The sequence below is a fragment of the Ornithodoros turicata genome, chromosome 10 (assembly GCF_037126465.1).
Source record: "Ornithodoros turicata isolate Travis chromosome 10, ASM3712646v1, whole genome shotgun sequence".
Lineage (NCBI taxonomy): Eukaryota > Metazoa > Arthropoda > Arachnida > Ixodida > Argasidae > Ornithodoros > Ornithodoros turicata.
Window position 1 is genome coordinate 25,941,302 of NC_088210.1, and position 16,970 is coordinate 25,958,271.

The 16,970-nt window shown below is 43.8% G+C and overlaps 1 protein-coding gene and 1 long non-coding RNA gene across 5 annotated transcripts in view; one reads left to right on the forward strand and one right to left on the reverse strand.

Moving 5' to 3' along the window:
• Positions 1-11,695, reverse strand: part of LOC135371265 (uncharacterized) — a 108,785-nt gene extending 97,090 nt beyond the window's left edge. The window contains exon 1 of one of the 2 annotated variants that reach the window (XR_010415546.1): positions 11,571-11,695. This is a non-coding gene — a long non-coding RNA (uncharacterized LOC135371265). The remainder of the gene's footprint in view (positions 1-11,570) is intronic. The other variant, XR_010415547.1, reaches the window with a different exon arrangement.
• Positions 1-16,970, forward strand: part of LOC135371263 (small conductance calcium-activated potassium channel protein 1-like) — a 186,927-nt gene that overhangs the window by 100,191 nt on the left and 69,766 nt on the right. The gene's annotated exons all lie outside the window — the stretch shown is intronic.

The window sequence follows — 16,970 nt, forward strand, 5'->3', positions numbered from 1 at the left end:
TATTTACAAGCGGGGCTCACGACTAATGTGTTCAGTCTCTACCTGCCTCTTGGTTTCTTTTTTGCGAGCAAACCGCAGCGAGCTTCGGATCCTGGCCTTTCGCCTCATTGGCTAAGCGCCCGCATCCAGGCATGCAGAAAAGTAACAACAGCGAGTTTACGAAACACGGCGCCTGTGCCATTTCTGCTTTGGGGTTACTTTGTTTGTATATATTCAGCTCTGGAGAAAGTAGTCCGTACTAATAACTCTACATCTGTCTTTTTCATCTATGTAATTAATGTTTATACACTTTAAAAACTGAACCTTACTCTCCGCTCCAACCATTGCCACGAATGATAGGATTATCGCTTCTAATTCGAAGGGAGAGAAGGGCGTAGCCAATTTGGATATACGGTAATTGACACAAAAAGGCGTACGCCCCGCTCTCTTCGAATCAAAAGCGATAACCCTATCATTTGGGGCAATGGTTGGCGCGGAGGGTGCTATGGTGAAGCTTTGTTTTTAGAGTGTAGAGCTGTAGCTCTATATGTTTCACCTTTGTTGCATTATTATGCAAGAATCAATCAGCAATAAACTCTTAAAAACGAACTTCACCGCATCGCACGCTCCTAGCCAACCGTCATCCGGAATGACATCGCTCTCTCCCCGGATTCGTTGAAAACGGGAGGCGTACGCCTTTTTCTAACACTTATGCTGAAATGTTAATTGTCACAAAAGGGCGTACGCCCCGCGCTTTCCACGAACCAAGAGTGATAGAGGTATCAGACTGTACACTCTTAAAAATGAACTTCACCGCATAGCACGCTCCTAGCCAACCATAATCTCGAATGATATCGTTATCTGCCCTGATTTGTTGAAAACGGGAGGTGCACGCCTTTTTTGTGACACTTATGCGGTTCATAATTGTCACAAAAAGGCGTACGCCTCCCGTTTTCAGCAAATCAGGTCAGATAACGATATCATTCGATATTATGGTTGGCTAGCATCGTGCTATCCGGTGAAGTTCATTTCTAAGAGTGTACAATGGTTGGCCTTCAGCGTGCTATGCGGTGAAGTGGAAAGTTTATTTTTCATTTTTAGGTTCTACGTTATTCTAACTTCATTTAAGTTCTCTAAGTTCATTTAAGTCCTTAAGTTCATTTCTAAGTTCATTTTTAAGAGTGTAGCTTACAAAAACTTGTATGTGCATTCACACTTTAATATATCTTCAATATATATCAAATCAAATCTTCCATATAAAACTAGGTCCCGTTCTGAATGCGTCGTTCGATTGTCGGTCGTCTGCTAAGCAAACCTGGGCTTAACCGAAGGCAGCGAAGAATCGAATTATTCGTTCCTGCAAAATCGAGCCAACAGTGTCGCAATGACGGATTGTGACCTCGAGCTTTACACTTCCTGAATGTTTAACCGTTGTGGGTAATCGATTCGTTTTGCGTTACGCTTAGCTTGGTTACACAATGCAAGGAAAAGAGCGGGTATAAAATGTCGAGTGACTGCTCTCGAGGAACAGAAAAGTTTATGTGTGTTCCTTTGTTGGAAAATAAACGTTCGGAAAATACGAGAAAGTTAAAGAAATATGACTCGAAATATAGCAGCGGTAAAAAAAAAAACGCTAACTTTACGCAAGAATGAGGCGTAAACTTCGGCGCAACGTTTGTAAGCAGTTGTGTTTAGAAGAAGTGCTTCGAAATCTGATGCAGAACAGGGAGCCACATTGTGGCCATAAATTACCTGTGATGTCAAACAGTTATGTCTACTTTTACTGTCTATAGGTAACGTTGTACGGGGCAGTTTACGGGAAAGCCGCGCAGAGAAAACAAAAAGCTGTTGGTGACGTCAGCAGTCTTTTGGATTTGATTTCGTGACCTAAAATAAAGTCTGTTGCGTACATGCGCTGAAACGAGGATGATCGTTCTTACTGGAAGTAGAAGTATATGACCATATTTTCTCAGCATATTTTGTACACAAACGAATCATCACATACTATACTTTTACTATTATTATTACTTACTTACTTATACTATACTTGTTATTACGTTTTTCACAGTACTTCCAAAAAATGTGTCAAGTTAAAAACAGTTAGACATACAAACACACGAAAGAAAAAAGAACAAAGATGTGCCCAGGTGTTGGCGGTTCCAGATTTCCAACTCAGAGGACGTGCCAAGAAAGAAAGGAAAGAACTGCAGGAAGGAACCCCGTTGCTGGCATACTTTCGTTTTTACCGTATGCGCCAGCTCAGTTCCATATTCAGTCACGTGCAAGGTCATTCATCGCGGAACGTTCACGAGTGTCGTAGTCGGTATAGTGTGTCCTGCTACTAGCTGCAAGGTAGCTGGTTCGATCCAGCTCGACAATGCCAGCAACTTGTTGCGGGGTACAAGTTGCTTAGACACACCGCCTTCCGCGACGACGTCAAATACAGTGTCTCGTGTGCCGAGATTGCAGTGCACATTAAAGAAAACTGTGGTGTCACCCGAAATCGTAGTCGTCTAGAGACGTAAAGGCACGACTCATCACCTTCATCATTATCAATTGCAGCGTCAGTATGAGCAGACAGGTGGCGCGAACGTCAGTTACGGTGCCCTCGCTATAAGGCTGAGGGCCGTATTCTTAAACGTTCCTCGACTTGACCTTCCACTCGAGCTGCTAATCGAGACCGGTTTTGTGCTCTATAAATGAACGTCTACTCGAAAACGGTCCCAGGGTGGAGGAAATTCTCAACGCTTTCCTCAAGTACCACGAGGTAGCTCGGGTGTTTGCCTTGAAGCCCAACGCCTCCTTAGGTGGCTCCTCAACCTACTTCCTCCACTCACTGGAGTGGAGGATCGTTTGAGAACACGGCCGTAAACCTCGTTTCCTCTATTACATTATTTTGTACGTGGTGGTGGTTGCGAACGTCGATTCAAACGTCTCGGGAACAAATGAAATACACGCCCTCGTTATACTAATTCCTGGCTAGAGTCACTCTTCTGGGTTACGAAATATTCTGGTTTCGACGTAAACGCGCCTGGGAGAAAAAGGCACCGATATAAACAAGTTTCGAAAACACGAGGCCCCGAGTAGTGTTATGAGCCTTCGGAGTGGAATAGTGGTGCGGGGCAGCGTGTTCCTAAAATTAGCGTCGCTACGACCTTGGCTCGGCGCACCTCGCTGCGAGGGGACCAAAAATACCGATCTTGCTTCGGGGGGAATTTACTTGTGTTTCCCCTTCGTTTCAACGCCTTGCACCTTCCGTCCCTCGGTGTCGACGCGCGTCTGCGAGTCCGACACTGCGGAGAGGCATCGGGTTGGTCCTCTCAAGCGGTCTCCCGCGATGGTTGGACAATAATCGTTTGAGGCGACAAATGAGAGCGTGCTCTGCACTGTCGGTCTGCACTGTGCGTCTTTTTCTTTTTCTTATTGATCATAAATCGCGAACGGCACAACAGATGCCTTACTTTCGTGTTAGCGTCAAGGCATAACGCCATCTTTTATTCAGCGAGGAGATTCTTTTTTTTTTTTTTACTTGAATGTTCCTTTTAGTGATGGTGTGAGTCATGTAAGTGAGCTTGAGAGTGCCTTTAGTGTTAGGTGTTTTGCGCACAATAAAAGTGGGAACACCAGTGGTATAGCCGAGCTGGTTAAGGCGTCCCGCTCGTGGGGTGGTAGCCAAGGCCGTGCTGAAGACTGGGAGGTGATGGGTTCGAATCCTACCACCGACTGTGCTGTCTGAGGTTTTCCCTGGGTTTTCCCAGGACGTTTCCAGGCGAATGTCGGCACAGTTCCCCCTGAAGTCGGCCCAGGTGGCATACTAACCCCCCTCTCTCCCACTCCTTCCAGCTGTCCTCTCTCCATATGTACACACCTGTACGCCGCTGATAGCCAAAGTTGCTTCGCGGCGCTAACAGATAAAAAAAAACCTCTTCGGGTGCCCGCACCCGTTTTTTCTTCCCCCTCTCTCCAAAATGTTACGGACAGACCTACGCGGCTGTCGAACTATGCGAGCAGCCAATCAGATGACACACCTAGTGCAAACTTTTATTAATACCTAGTACTATACTAATACTCTTTCTTTACAAAGTCCAACTTGTTGAAAATCAACTTGCGCTGCTTCGCGTTAAGACAAAAAAAAAAAAAAAAAACAGCAACACAATTCTTTATCTTTTTCTCCAGAGCTGTGTTCCGTTAACAAGGAAAAGAAACAATTAAGCGTTCTGATAAATTTGCGAAGCCGTTTCTACTGCCAGAAAGAAAATAAAATGAAATAAGGAACACTCCGATCAAATTCGTAGAACCCACATTTCGTAATAAAACTGCGCATTTCAAAGTGGACTATCCGCAGAATAATAAAGAGTGATAGAAAAGAGTAATAAAGTGTACGATGATGGTGAAGATCTGTGTTCTCTCCCCCCCCCCCCTCCAAATCCCCGCACCAGAGTAATCATTCTCCGGTATTTGGTGTCAAGGGAGATATGTAAATTTGCACTCTCTGTGCCCAACACCTCAGCGACCACGTATGCATTTATGCATTTTGGCCTTACGTGGCCTTACAATCCTGTTCTCCATAAATCATAACGTCCATTCGTTTTAATCATGCCCTTACATAATAACAATATAATGCCATCGTTACATAATACCTCACGTGTCCTTTGAAGACACATATCTCGGAGTAAAGAACACAATCTTTGCCGTTGCCGTGGAAACCCTCCTGCCAAGTCAAGGCACGTTCCCTCAGACGAAAGAATAAATCTGTTGTGACGTCATCCTTCCGCAGAGTCACAGCAGGGGTGGCAGATGATTGGACACCGTATTTGGGTACGTGTGCAAAGACAAGTTCTTTGAACCCTGCGTCCCTAGGATATGTTCGCTTTCGGTGGCAACTATACGATATTTTATATTAACGCGTGCAAGTGAGAACTGGATTATGAATCGGGTCTCTGGAAACAAAATTAGCGCTCGGTTATTCTTCTTGGTTATTCTTCTTGGTTATTGGTTATTCTTGAACCTGCATTACTATGTACTCTAGCGCCGAGTCGCTGACCCGAACCCATCACCTTCGTATCGGTAGGAGGACACGTTAACCAACTTTTCCAGATTAAAAAAATATATAAATTGCTCTAATGTAATCGTAACGCCACAATATCGGGACGAAACTTATTCATGCTTTCTAATGCTCAGTTTGACGAGCAATTCTAAGCAAGAGTGAACAATCGGAAAGCTGAAGCAAAGGAGTGTATGAGCATGAGTGAGCAAGCAGAGTGGGCAGTCATTGTGCGTGATGGAGTGAGTGAGCAAACGATGAGCTGAGCGAGAGTACCGAACGCGTCAGAGTTGACGTCATAGGCACAAGTACGTCACAGGTGCCCTCACATTCGTTGGCGGCAATCCAAATCCACGGAAATTGCCTTTCACTTTCAAATCAGTTTTCTTCTGCCGCAGTGAAATAGTTTGAAAGACCGCTTTAAAACAAGAAAGAAAACAGCTCGCATAGTGCTGATGCTCCTTGTGTCTTTTTGCAATCCATTTGAACGGGGCAGTATTGATCCCTTTTACTGTGAGGCTTTGCCTGACTACAGTAACGTAGCTTTCCTACCGCTGAATGCAGGGCCACGGTGGTCATTCCAGCAAAGGGGTGCTGCGTAAGAACTTTGAGGAGCTGCGGCAATGCAGAGGACACGAAAAAGCTTTTTTGCAAGGTTTGTTACCCGTAGCCTGCTCTCTGTCTTCACTTCGTTGCGTTGGCTCGGAAGATGGAGGTCTTCGTCCAAACAATCCTTGGTGCTTCGCTCGGGCGCGTCTTCGTGGGGGGATATCGGTTTTCGCTTTGCAGCTACATTTTTACATCAACTAGAGCTTTCTCAAAAGTTTGTGCGCAGTATAGATTTCTACCTTCGTTCTATTTATTTCCACCGCCTAGCTAAGGGCTGGGCACGCTGAAGGCTTAGAGGCGAGGCCTTACTACAACTAACTACTAAGTCGATGTCTACCAAGGTCTAACGGTGGGATGGAAAGAAAAAAAAAACTAACACGAAACGTACTTTATTGCAGAGACTCGCCAGAAAGTTTTACAAGAAACAAGAAGTGTATTGTAACTGCTGGAAGGGTATATATCCTTTAGGTATATATATCCTACCTATATCTCCTATAGGTATATATATATATATATATATATATATATATATAAGGAAAGGACCATATCGTGGACCTATCAACACTGAATATCCTCTGGATGTACGAATAATGTCCTAACGAATTCGTACGTCCGATGGATATCCCGCAGATATCCGTCGGCCGTACGAATCCGCTAGGACAGAGGATATTCGGTGTTGTTGGGGAAATCATAATGGATAACAAAAAGAATGACACACTGATAGAACAGGCACCAGTACTGAGATCATTATGTGGGCGTTGTGACTGGGAGATAATGGACGAGTTTTTTTTTACGAGCTTTTTATTGCTATACGACCCAAATTATGTCACCGAGTTCACTTTTTTTTTCTTAAGGATCCGTTCATCCATCTATATGTGCTTAGGAGCGAAACATGTCTTCACCGTGTACGCCCGTCTTTCCCTTGTGCCTGTTCAATGGAGTTCCTGCGATGCTATTGATACAAGATAGTCTCATTGGTAGCCCTTCTGGATCGGATTCATTCTATTGATGCGCAGTGATCAACAACCGACAACCAATGTAAGCGGATTTGGTACACGGGGCGTCGCGGATTGCTGCAGGGAGAGTGCCTTTCGTATGATAATGCACCGTAAGCTCCATAGAGAGTAATGAATGTGCTCTCCAGTCAGGATCCTATAATGAGCCTTTTTCGGTGCAGCTGGAATTTCGTGTAAATTAACGCTAATGAGTTACTCCTCGGCTCACCTGATTTTTTTTCTTTGTTTTTTTTTTAATGCATATGACACACAAAGGAATGGCGATGGCGACCGGTGTTGTAATTAAAGAGCACAGCGCCACACTCATCATGGTGTGTCTGTCTGCCCCATTGCATTCAGGGAAGGTAGTGATGATGATTAGATTAGGTTTTGTATAAGGTTAGAGCTTACACGCTTGCGGCATTGCTCTCTAAAAAGCGGCTTTCTCATTGTTGCTAACTGCGATTATTTCGCTTCCTGATCGAGAGCAAGATCAACGCGAGCGCATTCTATAAAATAGTTTGGAGTTCTACTCCTGCTCCTTTTTCTTTCTTCTATGTCATCTTCTTTATCGTTTCATTTTAATAACAGTGTTATAACACATAGCGAACTAACTTTATATTGTACAGTGGTGCGTTTCTGTATCGTCCCCATGCCATCATCACTTCTTCTTCATTTATTGCTGTTGTTGTTCTATATCGTTGGATCTTACACCAAGACCCATTCGATGCGACATCTGCAAACGAATGTGTTAGATGGCGCTTCCTATACCATGAAGGAAAGTGAAAAAGTGCATGGGACGACACTTCTAATGATACTTCTACCGCTTCAGAGTTCAGTTGTGGAGCAGATTGATTGATTGCTTAAAAAAAGGAGATGTTAGTCCCAAACTACTCGGGACTGGCTGCTCCAGGCAGTGGAGCAGATCTTCGACACGGACCTAGTCCAGTGATGCGTTCAGGGCAGGTGTCGAAATCCAATTCGTGGTTCAAGGGAGCGTGCATTGCCAGCGTGACAATGATGTCCATTTGAAAACTGTCAGTCGCTCTCTGTCTCCAGTATACAGTTCTGAACAATGCCAGAAGGGTATTACATTCTTCGTGCTGATGAAAACGTGATGAATCGTTCCGTTCTTGTTGTGGCAGCTTGCACACTGGTTTGACCGCTGTATGTACCGACTGTCTTTCGCTTCAACCACCCTTCCACTATCACAGTCTCATTACGGGACTCTAAAGAAGACCTTGCTCGCAGAAGCTGTTGTCGTACAAGCTGGGATAGGGAACATCGTGGTCACAGTATATTCCGGTACGATGCTTTCTTCTTTACTAAAGTTAGGTGGCACTGCAAGCAGAACGTATCAGCTAGGACCTGAGACGTAGCGGTTAGGGTGATCGCCTTCCATGCCGGGACTGAGAGGGGACGCGGGTTCGAATCCTGGCACCGACCGTGCTGCCTCAGGTTTTCCGGCAGACTTTTCAGGCGGATGTCGGCACAGTTCCTCCGGAAGTCGGCCCAGGAAGCTTACTAACCCCCCTGTTCCCCGCACTCCTTCCTGCTGTCCCTTCTCCAATCTGTCCACGTCTGTATGCCGCTCATGGCAACAGTTGCTTCGCGGCGCTAACACGAAATTTTTATAAGAAAAAGGACGTGAGGGTTTCCCCAGCCTCCCCCAACAGCACCGAATATCCTCTGGACGTACGAATAATGTCCTGACTGATTCGTACGTTCGGCGGATATCTGAGGGATATGAATCGGACGTACGAATTCGTTAGGACTTTATTCGTACATTCAGAGGATATTCGGTGTTGTTGTGGGGATCTCTGCCCTCCTTGTCAAAGAGTATATAAGACATAAAAGAAAACGCGTCCTAAAATTGTCGCATTGCTAAATTTGCAGATGGCGTGCAGGTGAGACGCGCAGCTATTATGCGAGGCATGTAAGGCTGGCAAACTGCATGCATTTCTCTCGTGGTGAGCGTCGCTTCTTCAAAAGACAGCAACGGATGCGCGCTGCCTTTCGAAATGGAAGCCCTTTTCTCCCTGTCCTGCCTTCCGTACTCCCATGTGTTAGACGTAGTCACGCCACGCATTCGTGCTGGGCTCCTATCAGTCCTTCATTGTTCTCTGCTATTTTGGTGGCTTTATACATTATCGATGGGACGCTGCAATTTACTGCGGTGCTCGACGGGGCTTCCGAAATGCGAGATAGTTATCAGGCACGTATAGCGGAAAGTTGTGCCACGGGAGAAGCACTATCGGTGGGGCCGATGCGTATATACCCGCGGCAACGTGAAGGGGAAGATATTGATATTGTTACGCATAACGAATACCTGGAAAATATTTTTTCTTATAAAACGCGAACTAGACGCATGTTGTGCGTTGCAAAGAAAGAAAGAAATCTTGAACATTTAAGCGAGATGCTCTAGACCCGCACGTTAAGCAACAAGCAAATGAAACAAAAGTGTGCCAGATCAGTGATATGGATCTATAGATGACTCTTCGCTCTATGCCGTATTATTAAATATCACTAGCTATGCCTATTATTGATGATTTTTATTTTATTGTATTTTTTGTGTATACTGAATGCGTGTTTATTTATGACGCTGCTGCTGCATGGAAACAGAGACCTCGTCAAAGTCACTTTGCCTCTGATTCAAATCATGCCCTGTGGTCGAATAAATCGTACCTAATAAATAAATTAACGCAAAAATTTTATTATTCCTCAACAACACCGAATATCCTCTGGACGTACGAATAATGTCCTGATTCGTACGTCCGATGGATATATCATGGATATCGATCGGACGTACGAATTTGTTAGGACATTATTCGTACATGCAGAGGATTATTGGGGTTATTGGGGTTATTGCGCGATCGGGTTCAACATCGTACACAAAGTTGCGAAACAGTTTGAATTTAGAGCTCCGCCCACTATCGAATCGCACGGCAAGACAATACAGTCAACGTCAACTAAAAACCAAAAGGTCAACGACGGTTCGCAGTCGCGGACGACGACGATTGATTGGTTCCGGTAGTTGAGACATAATGACACGCTCGGGGGACCTATAATGTCATGTCTCATTATGAACCAGTCGCGCTTTCGACAGTCTAAGAACCTCACCGTCTATATTTCTTATTCTCGTCGACAATCGATCCTGACTGTCCAGGCAACAATTGCGGAGAAGGCAAACTTCCAGCAGTTGCGTTCACCACGTTTGATCGCACCGCAAGCGATCAATTGGCCTTCGAAGTCGTCTTTGGTGTTCTCAAATGTTGTTTCCACCGGAAACCGATAGTGTTTGCGAGAAACACACCCAAAGTTTCGACAGATGTCATAACGCTTGTGCATACAATATGAATAGATTGAATTTGATTGGATGCATGAAAGCATGAATGGGTGTGTACGGCATCGGACTACAAGGAAGTATGTGTTTCGCTCTAGAAAATGCAACAATACACGTTTACCAACAACAACGTGTTCGATCATTCGATCAATCACGCGTTCGACGTTTGAAGGTGGGTGCCTACCACGGGGGGCCTCATTGTGCTTTTGAAAAAAATATATAAAAAAATAGACGCAGAAGAACAACAGATAATAGAAATAACAGACGCATAACAAAGAGTGAAAGGTCACTTTTAGATACGAGAACGGAAAAATGTCCTCAAAAACTTCATTGTTTCGTTTGTTCTATATATATAATGAGCCCTATATAACGCGTCCTGGAGTAGCCAGTCCCGAGTAGTTTGGAACTAGCATCTCCTTCCCCCCCCCTTTTACCGATCAATCAAGCTACCCTCAAAGACTTTCAGTCCATGCAACATTTTGTTTGTGCACTGTGTACGTGGTATTCTATACAATATTCACTGTCCCGCTCGACAAAAGCGGAAAAGAAAAGAACATGAAGCGCGAAGAGTCGAGGATATGACAGTCGAAAGTGCTCTACGATCGGTTAATCAATCAATATCACTACATTGTATTCCGGCTGGTTGGGTGCTAATTAAGGCCTGCTTTCTTTTCTTCCCTTTTTTCTTTTCTTCCTTTTTTTCTTTTTTTCATTCAAAGTTGAGAGCAAATATAATATGCATATGTAAAGCACTTCGATTTTCCCTTTTTTTTTTTTTTCGCCGAGTCATCGCTTTCTCCCTCGATAGCAATTTGCCATACGTATTTCCTGAGTCGGCTTTTGAAATTGACAATTTTCTCGGAGATTGTAATGCGCTTAATTCGACTCGGTTTCGCTGTTGATTTTGGGTGGTTGAATCGATTTGCTTGCTTACTGTTGAATGGACTGAGTCGGAATGGAAGAGAAGAATACGAATTTGCGCACGTCTTTTCAAACGTATATCTGGTACGCTTTCTTTCGCTTCGTTTTCCGAGTTAATTCACGTTCTATCGCGTCAATAAAATATAGCTTATAGTATCATTTTTTATTAACACACATACGCCACGATATATCCTTCAGTTACAGCCATTGGAAGGCGTCGCACAGAGCTGACGCAACAAACTACTTTGCCTTCTATACTGTCTATATACTATATATATATATATATATACTATTCTATATACTATTCTATACCGTACTGACTTCTCTAAGCATACTTTTGGAACTTCTTCGCGTCATAGCGTCGCCTATAAGAGCTACTCTGTCAATAGAACCACAAGAATTTACGATCGACACCAGCATTCAGGAAATGACAAGAGAAAGAGGGGCTATAGACCTCTCTTTTCCACCTCTTTTGTGTGCCGTCCAATAGTGCTGGCGAATGCAAAGAATTCCTTATGATATAGTTGCCTGAGTTCCCGGGAATACAGCACAGGAACTCTCTAGTTCGAGCGGCCCCGTTGTAATATTACCTTTCATTCCGAAGCAATTTGCATCCGTGAAAAGTTCCCTCGGCCAGCAAAGTAACTGTCATATACCCATCTCATCCGCAAACACTTACCTTCTAATACGTGGCAGACACCCCCGATGTTACGAAACCGCCACAGCGAAAGCACCTTCTTCTTCTTCGTCCTCGGAGCTTCTTCTACTTCTTCTTCTTCTTCGTCTTTCTCCGCAGTGGCGCATAGCACGGGGCAAATGGCCACGGATCGTGACATGAGGGCCCAATTAATGACGGAGCTTCGTCCTGTGCGACGCGCGCATTCTTCTTCTTCCTCGCAAAAGACGGCATTCTTCTGTTTCTACGAGTCTGAGGAAGAAAAAACGAAATACGCACGAGAGACATCTTCTATTTTCTTATAGCGCCGATAATTGTAATCAACATACCAGGAACTATAGGATTGTTAGGGAATAAGTATGCCATCAATAGGGCCGTCCTCCATCACCAGCCCAGCTCCCAAAATGGGCGTTCAATTCTCGCACGCTGATTAAATGCACAGCAAGGTGCCATTCATCTCCGCGTTACCTGTACCGCTCTTATTGGCCCGTGAAGATGATCGAGAATCATCTTTAGGAATGTCTTCATCGTGAAAGTTCTACCAAACTGTCATTTTCTCTGTACAAACGTGACGCTTAGTCTGCACTGATACCCTTATATACATCCCCAACAAAACCGAATATCCTCTGGATGTACGAGTAATGTCCAGACGGATTCGTACGTCCGATGGATGTGTGACGGATATCCATCGGACATACGAATTCGTTAGGGCATTATTCGTACGTCCAGAGGATATTCGGTGTTGTTGGGGCAGTGAGTCTTGTGATTTAGGGCTAGACACGCTAAAACCTCGTTTCGCCCCCCCCCCTCTCAAATTTGCATCATCGTCACTCATAGTAAAACCTGAGAAAATCTATAAAAACAACATTGCCAAAGTGCAAATTTAGCTACCAACACAGACATTGGAGAATGCAAAGCACTCTATCGCTCCAACGCTTAGCTTCGTGTTGATACGATATGCGAGAGGCACTTCTTCACTTTTTCTTTTCTTTTCTTTTTGTTTTTCAGCAGGAAAATCTCTTTTTTCTTTCGACATCGCTACCTATTTTACCCCATTTTACGGTTCTCGAAGCAAAACCCGATCTTTGTCCCACGATTTTCTGAAACAAATCCGAAAAGGCAATTGTCTACTTATACGCAACATAAGCTTTTTGGTATCTCCGAATCTTCCGAGTACATAGCCTTCGCCCTGCAGCAATTGGGCCAGCACTTCTTTTTTTCTTTTTTAGTGCGGTGCTGTAATGGGCAGCAAGGCTGTTCCCCTAGAAGATTTTTTTCTCCGATGATTAACTTCTTCGCGTCATCGTTAATCATACCCAGAAGCGAATGCCTCCTCCTTCTCCCTCTCTCTCTCTATCTCTCCCTCTCGTACAATTACGGTTCATTTTATATTCGCGCTGTAGAACGGTGTAAACGTTCACCACTATTGGCGTGTCGACATGAGGCAATTTTTTTTTCTATACTAATTGCGAAAAAAGAGCATACCCTCGTTTTTTTTTCATGGTCCGTTCCTGGTTATGAAGTTCTTTCCAAGCGAGGAAGTAAAAGATAACACCTGTACAGTTTTTCAGATACGCTTTGTTTTTCTTTTTTTTGGGGGGGGGGCGGGGAGGGGGGCACTGAGCACTTGAGTCGTTAATTTATTTTATCACTGTGATCCCGATAAGCGATACGGAGCAAGTGTTTTATACGAATATTTGTACAACCCTCTACAAATTTGGGTTATCAATAATGACCAACACGAGATCAAATGCTTTGCAGTACAGCACACAAAAGAAGTCCCTGAGCCGACCAAGTGTTTATCCGTCCTCGATATCCACTGGGAAGATGTTTTCGTCTTGAAATATTACATATATCGACCGAAATCAATTACCGTAACCCCCATATAATGCCAGAGTGACACGGTATAAAGGTATTCTGCATATCAGAGACGATCCCGAGTAAACCTTTCTTCCCGTTATAAAAATGCCGGCCTCCCTCGAACTTGAGCATCCGCATTCGCATCGGCACTTACCCGCACGCGGAAAATATTCAATTTCAGTCCCATCTCCACGCCGCTTCCGTACGTCCTTGGTGACAGGATCGAGTTAGCCGTCTAACGTTTCACGAAAGCACTGCACAGTTTCGGAACAGGTCACGTTGCAGATGCGCAGTCGATGCATGCAAATCGATACCAAGACAGCGCTACACAGTTTACGTTGATAAAAAATAGGCAGTAAACATTTCGGCGACCGGTTGGTTCCTGTAAAGCGTGCTCTGTTGCAAGCAGAGTAGTAGTGGGGGGAAGTGTGATGTAGGGGAATGGTGCTTCGGGACAAGTCAGCTCCCGCAGTTGGTTGTGATTGTAATTTATTTGAATTATAATTAAATTTATATTATTATAAAATATATTTACTTTATTATGAATTAAATTAACAAATTAAAATTAAATTTATTTGAATTGTAATTTATTAATGTTGAACTGGCGCCCCTATACTGTTAAAAAAGAACTTCACCACATAGCACGCTCCTAGCCAACCGTCATTCGGAATGATATCATTCTGTGTCCTTATTCGCTGAAAATGGGAGGAGGCGCCTGTCTGGGACACATTATGCTTTTCACAGATAGGCTTTTCCCCCTTTTTTGCATAAATCATGACACAGAATGATATCATTCGGTATGGTGGTTGGCTAAGAGCGTGCTATGTGGTGAAGTTCTGTTTTAACTGTGTTGGTATGCGGACGTCTGTGATTGGTTTAGGCACAGGCGCATGCCGCCTCCAAGTCACAACGTAGTGCGCCTGAATGCCAAAACCTCACTCTTAAAAATGAACTTCACCGCATAGCCCGCTCCTAGCCAACCATAATCTCGAATGATACCGTTATCGGCTCTGATTTGTTGAAAACGGGAGGCGAACGCCTTTTTTGTGACACTTATGCAGTTCATAATTGTCACAAAAAAGGCGTACGCCTCCCGTTTTTAACAAATCAGGGCAGATAACGATATCATTCGAGATGATGGTTGGCTACGAGGTTGCTATGCGGTGAAGTTCATTTTTAAGGGTGCGCGGCATATACGCTCTTAAAAATGAACTTCACCGCATAGCACGCTCCTAGCCAACCATCATCTCCAATGATATCGTTATCTGCCCTGATTTGTTGAAAAGGGGAGGCGTAGGCTTTTTTGTGTGACACTTATGCTGTTCATAATTGTCACAAAAAAAAGGCGTACGATATCATTTGAGATGATGGTTGGCTAGGAGCGTGCTGTGCGGGGAAGTTCATTTTTAAGAGTACCAGACTAATCATGTTGCCAAAACACTCGTCTGAGAGGCTGTGCTTGAGCATATTTGCGCGCCTTTAAATGAAACTCGTAAAATACATGTTAATTGGCTTACCCGTCTACGTGGCGTCCGCCATTCTCTCATACGCTCCGACCTCATTGTACGGACTACTTCCTCCGCTGACGGAGATATACCGCCTCTATGACTGTAGCTTCTGTGTTGTTTAGAAACGTAAAAATTGAGTTATAACTTCAAGTTGACATGGGTAGGTTGTTTTTGATAGTCGTAATTACGGTTAAGTCACTGATCACAGCTCCAGATACAGTTAAACATGCAACTTCGGAAAAGTTCTTCCTCCCAAGAGGTGAGCCTTAGTTGCGTTTAACGATACCTGTGCCTAACTGGGATCGATGATAATTTGGGAGGACTTGATATCCGTTGAGCAATAGGTTTCACCTTACTCCGGTGCGTAATTAGGGAGGGGCGATCAAAGAAGACACGCTTGAAAAGGGTTTACGCGTTATCTCCCAATTTGGCGAAATGAGGAATCCCTTATGTCCGGCGCTCAGAACAACCTAAAGGCTCATTCACACACGCGTTTTAAAAAGCGGCGCCGCCTCAACGTTCCGCAGTATACGCGCTTACACGTCCAGCGCTATAGAGTATTTTTAGTAACGGTATCGAAGTGTGCAAGTTCTCATTCTGTACTATTATGACAACTACTTGCAGCCACGTAGTTACCAGTTAAGTACTCATTATCCGTTAGTTGGAGTTGGACGGACTAAAAATATCCGTTAGTTATTTTATATGTAAAGACTGTTTCGTTCGTTTCAATCGATATTTTCACTGTAACTTACAGAATGCTGTGGAATGTAACGAGAATAAATGAAAGTCGAAGTCGATTCCCGACACAGTGCACGTTTCCCGAGATCCGCTTGATTCGCTACATACCAGCACCACGACTGTCTGCACGAATAAAGAACTATGAACAAAATGAAAAAAAAAAGAAGAAGAAGAAGCTAATAATACTATGAGGTTCCCCAAATACAGGGGATATCGTTGCGGTCGTTTCATCGGGGTACGTTAAGACCATTCCACAGCAGAGTATATGTTCTTCAGCTTCTTCTTCTTCTTTTTCCTCTTTTCTTTTTTTTTTAGAAATGCTATAGATAAATGGAACGGCCTATCTGCTAATTTATTTGATTACGTACGTGATGTTCCTAGTTTTATGAATGCGCTACAAGACGTCATGTGAGCGTAAGAACTGATACATGCATAAACAACGAGAAATTAGCCGAGGCGGTCGACAGTCATGGAGGACACAAAACAGGAAAGCCTCGAACGCCCAGAATCAAGTTTTTTATCCCGAGTTATTTGATTTAACTTGATACATTCATGTCTGTGTCTTATCCTCCGCTGTTACGGCACGGTGGACGAATCCGGAATTTTTCGTATCCGAATCCGAGTCAAAGGAAGGTTCTGCGAATGCACGAATCGTACAAATGTGGAATCTTTCGAATCCTTTCTTAACAAAGAGTTCAAAATGGCAGGGGAAAAAAAAAAGGCTTCTACTGAAAAGTGTTTCAAAAAAAGAATTGAAAAACAAATGAAATAATACTTCACTTTCAGGAGAAAATATACCCATATACTTCTTCTTAAATGTAATTTATTTAACATGTTGTTAAATCAACTAGAAAGAAATCGACTACAGGAAGTACATAAACTCTCGAGCCTGATTTCTTTCCATAAAACTAAGAAACAATCAAGAGCAAAGCCATCCCACTTTTAAACTTGTAACGTAAGAGTTCCTACCTGAACTCTCTCTCAATCCAGAGCCATGTATATAAACAAACAAGGCCAATTTTTAGGCCAATCAGGCTTTTTGCGGACTGCGGAGGCGCCAACTTGAAAAAAAGAAACAAACAATCGGTGGGTAGATTCGAAAGATTCGATACGCTGTTTTGGGCACTGGGATTCGGACTCCTAAATCTCGAATATCCCTGCCTAGGATTCGAGAATTCACGGATTCGGTTGGCCCATTCCTACTAAATAAATATTCGCACATTACAACTTCGTTCGTCGTGCGTGCGAGTTATTCGTCATCCCCCCCGACCAGGAAGCTTAAGGTCTATTTTTTTTG